At 35.9% G+C, this 13,253-nt stretch overlaps 1 protein-coding gene across 3 annotated transcripts in view; it reads right to left on the reverse strand.

The window, feature by feature from the left end:
* Nucleotides 1-13,253, reverse strand: part of LOC111502284 (immunoglobulin superfamily member turtle) — a 278,977-nt gene that overhangs the window by 119,604 nt on the left and 146,120 nt on the right. The gene's annotated exons all lie outside the window — the stretch shown is intronic.

The raw sequence follows: 13,253 nt of genomic DNA on the forward strand, positions 1-13,253 counted from the left end.
CTTGTTTACGTGATAGCGACTCGAACTGCGACTAAATTCCCACTTCCTCTATCCTCACTCGGATCGACGCAAAAGGAACTTTCAGGAAAGGTATCCTTAGATTGTGACGGAAAGACATGTCCGGTTTCCTGCTGCATTCTCATTCTTCCTTCCACTTTGCACCTCTCGATGTCGAATGTTGCCTCGACTGCGCTATTCAAATTTACTCTTGCGGCAAATACTACCGTATCTATTCATGAGGAATTCTGGGAAGGATATGAATATTTTGCGATCTTCGAATTTTTATTCAGAATTTCTGAAGAAGTTCAAATTCTACGACAGATGAAAATCACTATCAGATTTATCACGGAAGCAGAAAGGCTGGTAATATATTCTGATTTGTGTTTGAGATAAACACTCATACGACAGGGTGGGTAGTGGGTAGTGTTCACTTCCTTTTGCTATTATTTTTTGTTTTTAACAAATGTCAACTGTGTCAAAGCTATAATCTGCATTTTTCAGCCGTGCTCTGCTGGTTTTTATGCCTAACGTTTAGTCTACTACTGCGGTAGACATTATAACAATTACAACAATAAGAAACTACAATGCTGTACAATGCTACAATGATATAGTTTCTGCTTCCTCAGGTTGTTCTCGACGCAGAAATTATAAAGCTGATCAACAGCAACTACAACTATAATTACAACAACTACAATGCTGTAGTTTCTGCGAGCTTGAGTTGTTCTCAACTGAGAAACTGCAATGATCTACAACAGCAACTACAAGTACAACAACAACAGCAACTACAATGCTGTACAAAGCTACAACGATGGAGTTTCTGCGTCCACAGGTTGTTCTCAACGCAGAAACTATGATGCTGTACAACAGCAACTACAACTTCTACAATGCTGTAGTTTCTGCATGCTCGAGTAGTTCCCAAATCAGGAACTACAATTCTGTACAACAAGAACTACAACTACAACAACTACTACAATGCTGTCGTTTCTGCGTGCTCGAGTTGTTCTCAACTCAGAGACTGCAATGCTGTACAACATCAACTACAAATACAACAACAGCAACTACAATGCTGTACAAAGATACAATGATGGAGTTTCTGCGTCCACAGGTTGTTCTGAACGCAGAAACTATGATGCTGTACAACAGCAACTACAACTTCTACAATGCTGTAGTTTCTGCATGCTCGAGTAGTTCCCAACTCAGGAACTACAATTCTGTACAACAAGAACTACAACTACAACAACTACTACAATGCTGTCGTTTCTGCGTGCTCGAGTTGTTCTCAACTCAGAGACTGCAATGCTGTACAACATCAACTACAAATACAACAATAGCAACTACAATGCTGTACAAAGATACAATGATGGAGTTTCTGCGTCCACAGGTTGTTCTGAACGCAGAAACTATGATGCTGTACAACAGCAACTACAACTTCTACAATGCTGTAGTTTCTGCATGCTCGAGTAGTTCCCAAATCAGGAACTACAATTCTGTACAACAAGAACTACAACTACAACAACTACTACAATGCTGTCGTTTCTGCGTGCTCGAGTTGTTCTCAACTCAGAGACTGCAATGCTGTACAACATCAACTACAAATACAACAACAGCAACTACAATGCTGTACAAAGATACAATGATGGAGTTTCTGCGTCCACAGGTTGTTCTGAACGCAGAAACTATGATGCTGTACAACAGCAACTACAACTTCTACAATGCTGTAGTTTCTGCATGCTCGAGTAGTTCCCAACTCAGGAACTACAATTCTGTACAACAAGAACTACAACTACAACAACTACTACAATGCTGTCGTTTCTGCGTGCTCGAGTTGTTCTCAACTCAGAGACTGCAATGCTGTACAACATCAACTACAAATACAACAACAGCAACTACAATGCTGTACAAAGATACAATGATGGAGTTTCTGCGTCCACAGGTTGTTCTGAACGCAGAAACTATGATGCTGTACAACAGCAACTACAACTTCTACAATGCTGTAGTTTCTGCATGCTCGAGTAGTTCCCAAATCAGGAACTACAATTCTGTACAACAAGAACTACAACTACAACAACTACTACAATGCTGTCGTTTCTGCGTGCTCGAGTTGTTCTCAACTCAGAGACTGCAATGCTGTACAACATCAACTACAAATACAACAACAGCAACTACAATGCTGTACAAAGATACAATGATGGAGTTTCTGCGTCCACAGGTTGTTCTGAACGCAGAAACTATGATGCTGTACAACAGCAACTACAACTTCTACAATGCTGTAGTTTCTGCATGCTCGAGTAGTTCCCAACTCAGGAACTACAATTCTGTACAACAAGAACTACAACTACAACAACTACTACAATGCTGTCGTTTCTGCGTGCTCGAGTTGTTCTCAACTCAGAGACTGCAATGCTGTACAACATCAACTACAAATACAACAACAGCAACTACAATGCTGTACAAAGATACAATGATGGAGTTTCTGCGTCCACAGGTTGTTCTGAACGCAGAAACTATGATGCTGTACAACAGCAACTACAACTTCTACAATGCTGTAGTTTCTGCATGCTCGAGTAGTTCCCAACTCAGGAACTACAATTATGTACAACAACAACTACAATGCTGTCGTTACTGCGTGATTGAGTTGTTCTCAACTCAGAAACTGCAATGCTGTACAACAGCAACTACAAATACAACAACAGCAACTACAATGCTGTGCAAAGCTACATTGATGTAGTTTCTGAGTCCTTAGGTTGTTCTCAAAGCGGAAACTACAATGCTGTACAACAGCAATACAACAACTACAATGCTATAGTTTCTGCGTGCTCAAGATATTACGTTTTCTGTGCCAGAATAGAGGATGTATGACTCAGCCGCAACCTACTGAGTGTCTCTATTTTTGGCAGATCTTGCGTTTCGTCGACATACGGAAGTTGTTCGATCGTTTACTGAACTATTGGGCTCAAATTTATCCACCACATTACGAATAGCCCTCTCGGTAGGAGATCCTGGAGACAAAAAACTGAGTGAAGCGCGCGGTATGCTGCTCGAACAGAACACCCATTTTGATAAAACACTTTTATTATTTGCAGTGATGTTGAATGCTGTATCCGTCCATGGTGATTTGGCAATACGGACTGAATGTATGACAATTAATATGACATATGAAGCTTCAACAAGATGGCCGTTATCAATTGTCAATGTTGAGAGGTCCCGGTTGGGAGACGGTTTAGTTAATTCTGCTTTTATCCTCGATTCTATCTGATATGCTGTTCTTCTGAAATTCGAATTACGATTCTGTAATCTTCCAATTCACTCGAGTTTACCCTAAAACAATCGGTTGTAAACTATTTCAGCGGTAAAGTTTTCTTGGCATTGTTCGCAATAAATTTCATATTCTACCAACTCATAAATGTTAATTGAGTTCTGGAGCAAGTAATCTTGGATAGTTTAATGAAAAGCAGCTGACTGGAGTTCACCTGGATTGTCTCTGATTAATCGAGTGGAATTAAGCATTGAAGGGGGTCCCAAAATCGACTAATATGTTATTTGACTACTTGACTGAATAACTTACTTGTCCTAAAATGGTTGCAGCAAGATTATGTCTTACATTACCTATTTGCTGTCAGACATGGAAGTGTTAATCTAATATTTGTGAGGTATGGATTCATAAAAATTGTCCGAGATCGAGCTATGTGCACGATCTTTATCTTTGTCGATTTTTATCTATAATTACTGTGAGATTACTTGACCTTCCATTTTACAGTTTGAAGAGTTCTGTCAATCTCAATAAAATTAGTAAAAATTGATTTGTTTGAAGGTGATTGACAATGTTTCATGATGAATTTCGTTAGTTCTAACTCCCATTGTCTAATATCATATAAAATGATTTGAAATCCTTGAAGAAACTAAAAAGAAGAATTAAAAAAGAATAGCTGAAAGTAACAATTATATTGAGCAAAAGAACCTGAAATAAAATAAAAGTTAAATAAAATACAAGTTGAAATAGAACAACTGAACAGAAAATAGAAACAAAAATTAAGAGACTCCAAGCCAAGTTACTTCACGACGTTTCGATTGTTAGTATCTACAATCGTCTTCGGGTGATGACTGGACTAATTCCTCCGAGAGATGACTATTTATGGGTCATTCGAATACTCTCCGCTTTTCTTTTTCCGCTTCACCAGCTTAGTGGGAGATGACGTTTTGATGGTAGTTGGCCATTTTTCGTTTGATTATAGGTTTCCATATGTTGCGTACCTCTACGCTAGCTTGGCTGAATATATTGTTGCGGCTTCCATGAATTTCCTCTTAAACCAATGTTCTTCCTTGTGTATGACGTCAGCTTGGGACCACTCGATGTTATGTTGATGGACCCAAACATGCTCTGCTTTTCCTGATTTGCTGGTTTCTTCTCGCCGTGTGTGTTTCTTGTGCTCGGTAATGCGAACATTCAATGGCCTCTTAGTTTCACCAATATAGGATTTTCCGCACTCACAGGGTATCCGGTAAATGCAATTCTTGGAAACGCAGTTCGCGTTTGGTGGCCTGGTTTTCGTGAGGCTACTACGGATAGTGTTACCGGATCTGAAGCAGGTTCTGATGTTGTACTTGGAACCAATTCTTCTTATCCTCTCCGATAATCCTCTGATGTAGGGAAGTGCAAGCACTGGTTGTGACGGCTTCTTTTCCTTGCTAGGCTCCTTGCTTAGCCAAAATATTTTCTACCATCGCTTTGGAGTAGCTATTCCGTTGAAGATCATTTTTGATGATGTCTAGTTCCTTCTCGAGACCTTCCTTCGTATTACAGAGCCCAAAAGCACGGTCTAATAGAGTCTTGATGATTCTTCTCTTTTAGTCGATTGATAATGGTTGGATTCGTGATTCAGAGACTGTCCCGTGTGAGTGGGTTTTCGGTATACAGATGTTTCCCACTTAATGTCGGTCCTCTTCACTAATACGTCTAAAAATGGCAATTCGTTGTGGACTTCCTTCTCCATTGTGAAAGTGATGGAAGGTCTTAGGTTGTTGATGTGTTTCAGGAAGGTGTCTAGTTCTGTATTCCCATGGTTCTATATCATGAAGGTGTCGTCAACGTATCTCAACCAGACACGGAGTTTTCTGTGGGCTTCTTCAATATAAAAATTGATTGTTTGACTGCTGAATTAGTTGATATTACTTATTCAACCCTTGACATGTTTTTTGATGATTGAACCCCAACCATCAAATAGATCATTTGACATTTTCGTAGCGATCAACTGAAGTTTTCCAGAAGAATCTCAGTTGATAATTATATTTAACTTGGGGAGAAGTTGGTAATCGAATAGAATTGGTAGCTTTCGCATCAGCAATAATTTGATGTAATGTGAGATATGACAAAAATTCTGAAATGAAGGAATTGTTTTGAAAATGTATTGATTTTTGAGCAATGTTTTTCCAGATAGAGCTTGAAAGAAAACACATCTAAATTATCTATTGCTTCAACTGGTATGAAGACAAACAGAAATCTAAAAACAGAATAGTGGTTGACCAAATATATAGGATGGTCCAAACGAAGACATCTAAACATTTTTTCCAGATAGGAAACTATAAGACCTATCCGAATCACCTTCACATGTGTCATAGTTTTTGAGTTATGAATTTTTCAATTATTCTATGAGACTTTTTGGTCAGATTCGCATAAATACTTTTTTTGCCATCCGATCAAGAAGTATCCACTCCTCGGATGCTTTCTCTTCGAGAAAGTAGCGTTTTTCCGGCATAGTTCGGGAAGTACGAACTTCTCGAACTAGTCCGGAAAGAATGACATCGTTTTCGTCATTGTTAATATGAAAATATTAATAGCTACGGTTTTAATAAATGCAGTTGATCATCACCATAGCAGTGAAATAACGACTAACAGCTATTTGATATGAAATTAGTTGACATTTTGATTTTTAAAACTGCATGGTTTTTGTTTGCAATTATCGCAATAAACTATGGAAAGCAGCAACGAAAGAAAGTTCGAAAATGTGCCTAACGACATTTCCAATGTGGCAGCTGCTGTTACAGTACAATTATTGCCTGAAAAGTACATGTCCAGGTACAAAAAAGTTTATGATTCGTTAGAGAAATGGATGGAAATGAAGAAATGCAAAACTATTACAGAGGATGAGTTAATTGACGCAAAAATTTTTAACTGTCAAATCCTGTACCTTGTGGAGCATTTACTCTTTGAAGAAAAGTACCATTTTAGCGGAGAAAAATGTAAACATAGCTACTCTCTTAAAGGTTATCGCATTTCTCAAAAGAAAGAATGTTGTTTATTCATTAGGGAGCAAATAATGCAACATATCTCACGCTAAAGGTGATTTTAACAAAACATTACGATTGTAGAATATAAAAGTAGCAACAAAAATGTCTATTGATCTAATAAACGATAAGGAGGATATGTTGCTTGTGAAAATACTAGATTACAAAACACAAATTGAGAAAAATTGGTATCCACATTTTTTGGAATCTCGGGTTAGGAATCGCAGAGTTTTTCAATTTACCCAGTCCTAAAAATTACACAAGCCATATAGTATTCGTCAAACTTCGGAGACCTTATTTGCTGATAATGAAAACCATCACTAATTTGAAGAGATATGGTGGCTGGAAGTCTACCAATGTCGCTGATGGATATACAGACAATTCACTTACAAAAAAATTGAAATTATCAGGACAATTTAAAAATATGTAATCAGATAAAAACAATCAATGTGAAACGACCTTCACAATCTGAAAAAAAAAATACAAATCAGTGTAGGTGTACAAACTTCAATAATTTATTTACTATTTGACAACTGACAATTGTATAGGCAACTTTTGCATCAGTAATAATTTGATAAAATGTGAAATGTGACAGATATTCTGAAATGAAGAAATTGTTTCGATAATGTAGGTATCTATTTAGATATAGCAATGTTTTTCCAGATAGAGCTTGAAAGACGACATACGCCTCAATTAACTATTGCTTCAAGTGATATGGAAACAAACAGGAATATAAGAATAGAATAGAGGCAAACTAAAAGCAGAATTGAATTAGCCAAACACTAGGAATTAACAAATGAATTTAGCAAGAGAACCGACGTAGATAAAAAATCGGAATCGGAAAAATTCAACTATGGAAAAGAAACATTTGGTCATCAAAAATTCTTTCAAATGTTTTTTGAAAATGTAAATTGTTTCAGAACCTTTCATCTCTCTCGGTACTGAATTAAACAGTCGAGGAGCCACAGCTCTACATGAATTATAATGTAATTGTGTATTACTAATTTTAGAGAAATCATTATAAAGATGACCTTTTTGATATACAAGCTAAAATACAAATACTTAATTCGCTTCTGATGAACTGAATCGAATCCGGGTTTCTCTACTGAGTAATTAGTTAACAAATTTGGGGTGACATTTTATGTAGAAGGTTAAAATTTATACATTAAGGCACATGGATTACTCTATGAACAATACTAAAAAGCAGTTTCAGTTTCTGTTCGGAACACACAACAAAATATTGTTCTTTATGAATGAATCAGACACATTTTCAACATTATTTTAAATTAACTAGTGCTATCAGTGCAGATTGTGACTGAGCTTTGATAATGGGATTTACATTGGTTTGTTTTGTGGCTTTTCAATTCCAACGGCTTTGTGTGAGCCTATTTCAAACAAATGGGTTGCACTGGATTCCCTGTGAAGGAGATAATATGATTTGCATAATGCGTTTTGATGTTGTGATGCTTTCATATGATGAGTGGTTATGAATAATTTCGCTTTAAATGTAAAATGAAGCCATTGTTGGTTGAAAAGTCATCTTACGGAACGAACCCGAATGAAAAATTGTGCACATGTTCACTAAATTAAATTATAAAGATGCCTTTCGAGGGATTCTTTGTTTTATTAGTACATTACATAACCATGAAACATAGCTATGAACGCTATTAGAGCGTATAGTTAACGAGCTGAAAATTACAAATATTAGAAAAACAATCGGGATTAAACGAAACAGATAGTACCGATATACAGGGTGGGGCATACCATACAACACGGTCCCTGTAAACCAAACCAATAATTTTTTCGAGAATTTCTCCATTTAATTATATGTATATTGATTAAGGCAGAAGGGCATTAATTTGTAGTCTACAGGAAGGCTCAAAACAGTGTGACATATCGAAGTTGTGTTTTTTGAATGGAACAACCTGTATTTCGTTACAATTTTGTATAGGTCGGGAAAAAATAATATGATTTCATGAAAAGTTCTTCGTACCTAACTATAACCGTTCTCGAATTATTGATTTTTTTATAAAAATGCTAGGTACAATTGAAAACTTAATAACATTGAAATGTATAGAAATAATCCCTTCGAATTCTGAACAAGCATGAAAGAGGGTTCGGGCTTTTGGTTTAGGTGAAACCCGTTTCTCAATACTATACAGAATGTTCAAAAATCACTTTTTCACTTGGGGGTTTCCTATACCTAATCTAAATAGTTTTTTAGAAATTGGCTTTTCCAAATAGTAGTTCTTATTTCAATGCATTCTTTGAATCATGACAGCTTTGAAACGACATTTATTCAACTTGTTAAAAAAAAATTATCAACTGCTATCGTGTTACACGTTATTCAAAACATTCCCTGAATTATTACCATTGAAAATGAAATTATTCCATTCAAGAGCAGGTTCGAGTTTGTATGCCCAAAAATATCCAGACCAGAATCATCCAAACAAGTTGGTTTTCAAACGAATTTCGTAGGACTGGAAGTGTAGCTTGCGAAAAGGCAAACATACCAAAACCTATCACTGAAAATGAGAGTGAGGATGAACATTTTTTGGATTCCATTTTATTTTCTGATGATCCTACTTTTCATAACAATGGCGTAGTGCACAGAAACAACTTTCATTATTATAGTGAAGTGAATCCTCATTTTTTCCGCACTCTGGATCACCAGAATAGATGGTATATTAACGTGTGGAGAGGAATAAACAAAAATATGTTTTTCCGTTAACTAGCTTTCGCCTCCCTATGAGCGACAACTCTCAAGAGTCGAAACTTGTGCGAGGTAAGGACCAACGAGGTCTTACATTTTAACGTGTGATTCCTAACACAGACTGGACGATAGGAAGTGAAAATCGATCATCCGGGTCTTGCGGCTCGAACCACGCAAACCACCCACGTCAACCCGACCGGCTACCGTCCAAATTATATTATATGTACACAAGTTATAGGACCATACGGATGTGGTTACAATTGGATGTAGTTCCGGCACATTTCAAATTCAGTGTCAGACAGTTTTTGAATATGTGGTTTCCGAATAAATGGATTGATACTGACCACAAAATTGACCAGCGAGATCACCAGATTTGACTGACCTCGATTTTTTCCAATGGGGATATTTGAAAAATGAGGTTTACGACATTTCTCCAACCACACTGAAAAATATGAAGGAGAGATTAAGGGCTGCTTTTCGAAGGGTCTATTTAATGAAGTTTAAGAAAAAGATGACCAGCAACAAAAGTGATTCCAGTACAGATAAATCCTATTGAGATTTACGAATAGAATGATATAATACAGTTCAGGAAAAATGAAATACTGTGAATTATGGATAACTGAAAAGTAAAAGAAAAATCTTCAAGGAAATTCAAAAAGTACATTTTTGCTCCACATAATGTATACCATTTCTGGAAGTTAGACAAGTGTGCATTCCAAGATGAAGAATAGTAGGAGAAAGATAAAAAAATCTGAGATGGAATACAAATTTCAAAATTGTGGTATACCAATGACATGAATATTACTAGGGAGATGACAAAAACACTGATAATGGTGGGAGATGAACGAAAGCACGAAATATAAATGAGCGGAGAAAAATAAACAAATATCTGGTCTACATAAAATCGGAAAATGAAGAAGCGGTAGAAGAATCAAAGTGGCAAGAGCAAGTTATATAATTGAATCAAACAATTATTCTTTGTGAATATATGAACAGAAATCTACAGATTTTCAAAAAGAAGACAGTTAATTTTATCACTTTTCAATTGGAATTATAGCAATGCCATTTTTCTGGGAAAAGAGTCATCCTTTCAGGTTTGGACCTCACTTTCAGAATGTATCTACAAATCCATGATTCAGAATGAAGAACACTGTGGAGTGAAACAATGAAAAATGAGTGTAAAATAATGACTGAGAAACTTTCAAGTTTTATCAAACAGGAATTGGTACTGAAATAAGATTGAGCAGAAGTGCAGAAATAGAAAGGAGATCAACAAAACCATTCAACGCAAACTCTAGAAGGAAAATAAAGGACAACCAGACACACAAACAGACATATTAAGCAAAAGAAAATTGGAAAATATCTAAATACCTGAACGAAATTCTCAATAATTTATCAAAATACACACTTCAGAACAGAACAGACCCAAAGGTCCAAGAATATAGTATCGAAATATTAAACAACCGATGTTAATGATGTCACATGATACGTATCGTTCTTGACGGAAACCAAGGCCTCCTATAATCAAAATGAGGTTAATACTCAACTTCTTCATCACTCGTTTCGAGTCGCTAAATGTACAATATTTAGTGCAATCTTGGCATTATTTATTAGTGTCAGTTCCTGTGACAGCTTTAGAGGAAACGCTGCGGAAACTTCACAACGCGTAAATCATTACTCTCATCAGCTTCAGAGGAAATAGCCACCATTCTCGTTTGTTGAGAATTATGTGAATATTCAGTACAGTGTCTGAGAATTGTTCTAGATAGTTTAATCATTCAGAGATCTCTGAATACTCTGATGCTACAGTAATGCAATAAAATTCATTTTGGATGAACAAAAGTCTACTATTTGAACAAAATTGTTTTATAATGTTAACTGTGTAATCAAATGTCTGTATTTCTGCTACTCAAGCATCGGATCAAATTTCTAACACATGGGCTGAAAAGTTCTGGGTCTGAGAAAGAAAACGCGTTTTTTGTTCAAAAGAAGAATTATTCATCAACGTAATCTCCATCATCACTCCAGCGCTGCCCCAATATTTTAGTACCACTTTTGTAGAAGTATTTATTTTTTGCCTTTAACTAGGCCTCAGTTTCATTCAAGCGAAATTTCTTATCAGTGAGCATTTTTTTGAGATCTGCGAACAGCCAGTAGTTGCTGAGAGTCAAATCTGGCGAATACGGTGGATGTGGGAGCAATTTGAAATTAAATTCGTGTAGTTTTGCCATGGTTCTGATTGACTTATGACACGGTGTGTTGCCTTGCTGAAACAATTTTTTTTCTTTGCCACATGCGGTCGTTTCTTTGCAATTTAAGCCTTCGCACGCTCCAGTAATCCTATATAATATTCTCTGTTGATGGTATTTCCCTTCTCAAGATTGTCGATGAATATTACACCACGCACATCCCAAAATAGCAAAGTCTTAACCTGTCCAGCCGATTGTTATGCTTTCTGGGCCTTTGGACGAGGTTCACCAGTTGCTCTCTACTCAGACGACGATCGTTCTAAATCTGGAGTGAAGTGATGGATCCATGTTTCATCCATTGTCACAAAAATTTTAGATTGTTATGTTTAAAAATGGCCAAACACTGGTCAGAATCATCAAGACTCTCTTGTTTTTAGTCAACAGTGATCTCGCGCGGTACACAGTAGAAAGTATTTCTTCAAAAGAAGATCATAGGTTGCTTTGAAATTTTTATCTCTTGTGGAAAAAAACTATTACTCACACTTTTTTCAACAAAGAAATCAAATTTCTTGGCCTTTCAACGACATCATTCGTTGATTATATCATTGCGAAGATGAACTATTTTGAATCAAGAAAATATAATATCATCTCTAAATCTATCACCTATTTGAAGGAAAAAATAAACTGTTTCAAATGGAGAGCAATATCAACTTGATCTGAACACATAATGTTTGTTTGTATTTAATACTGTATTCCTTCAAATAACTCAATTCGTTCATAACAAGAGTTTTATGAATCTACATACAAAACTATATTATGATCGGCTGAAAATAACAGGAATTTTGTATAGAATGAACAGGGTTTCTTTAAAAGAAGTATTTCATTCATTTCAGTTTGAAAAAAACTGTGGTGCTGTGGTCTTTCTATGACCCTGTTAAGTGAGAGGGGAGCGGGGAATTCCGTTGTAAGCATCGCGAACGCGCCAGTATGTGTTGGAAAGTGATGTTGGTGTGTTACGATTTTGAGGAGGAAGTGTTGTATGTGTCTGTAGATAGTGCAATTTCTTTCCGATTATTTGGTATCTACCATACCTTGGGGTCTTGCACAGTTGAAAGATATGTTCATGGGTAAGTATTATAATTGGATAAAACTCCGGTATATCAGTAAGTACCGCGTTGTATACGTAGTACCGAAGACTTTGACGGCAACTCTTAATTTTGCCCTCATTTTGCGAAAATTATACCAATGCTCCGTAATTTTTCACACATGCATTATTACATTTGCCGAGCTCTGCAAGTGTATAATAATTTTAACTGAAAAAAATCCTCCACGTTGATTCAAATTTGCCAATCTCTTGTTTTGAACATACATTTTATCTTGTTTCAAATAAGAGCATTTTCTCTTAATAAAATTTGATTTTCTCTTAGACCGAATTCATTTTTTATTGAAAGATAGAGGAACTTATAGTTTCGACAATAAATTATAAAACAAAAAATACCAAAACAGGAACCAGTATGTATAAAAAGCTTCTATATGTGACAGCCACTTCCCGATTTCAACATGTGAATATTTGTTGAATTCCGATACGTATTTGCTTTCTGTAATTACTTCAGAAATATTTTTATGTTATTCATTAGAAACAAATTGAATATACCCTACTCAGCTTCAAATTATTTGATAGATTTCCTTTAGGAATTTAAGAAATAGGTAGAAATATCACCAAACTCACTATAGAGATGAAATATGAATTTTCAAAAACGTGAAAACAGTGAATGCTGTTATTTAAATAGCGAATCATATTCCTGTAAGTATGTTTGTACGATCATGAGTTACATTGATTCTCTAATAATATTCACACGTCACTTTGAATTCCTATAACAGTTCCAAAATTATTATTTTGAAAGGCAATTATTCTGTATAGACTTCTGTCCACTTCAAAGGGATTTGAGGTACGTCTTTTGAATTGATTATTCATTTCTGATCAAATAATGTTTAAGCACCTTTTAACATGCTAGGAATCGTATGTTAAATATAAATAATAAAACCTCAGACAAGTTTGAAATTTTGAG

The sequence above is a fragment of the Leptinotarsa decemlineata genome, unplaced genomic scaffold, assembly GCF_025532065.1.
Source record: "Leptinotarsa decemlineata unplaced genomic scaffold, Ldec_3_MD MMD2_tig00026336_RagTag_RagTag, whole genome shotgun sequence".
Classification (NCBI taxonomy): Eukaryota; Metazoa; Arthropoda; class Insecta; order Coleoptera; family Chrysomelidae; genus Leptinotarsa; species Leptinotarsa decemlineata.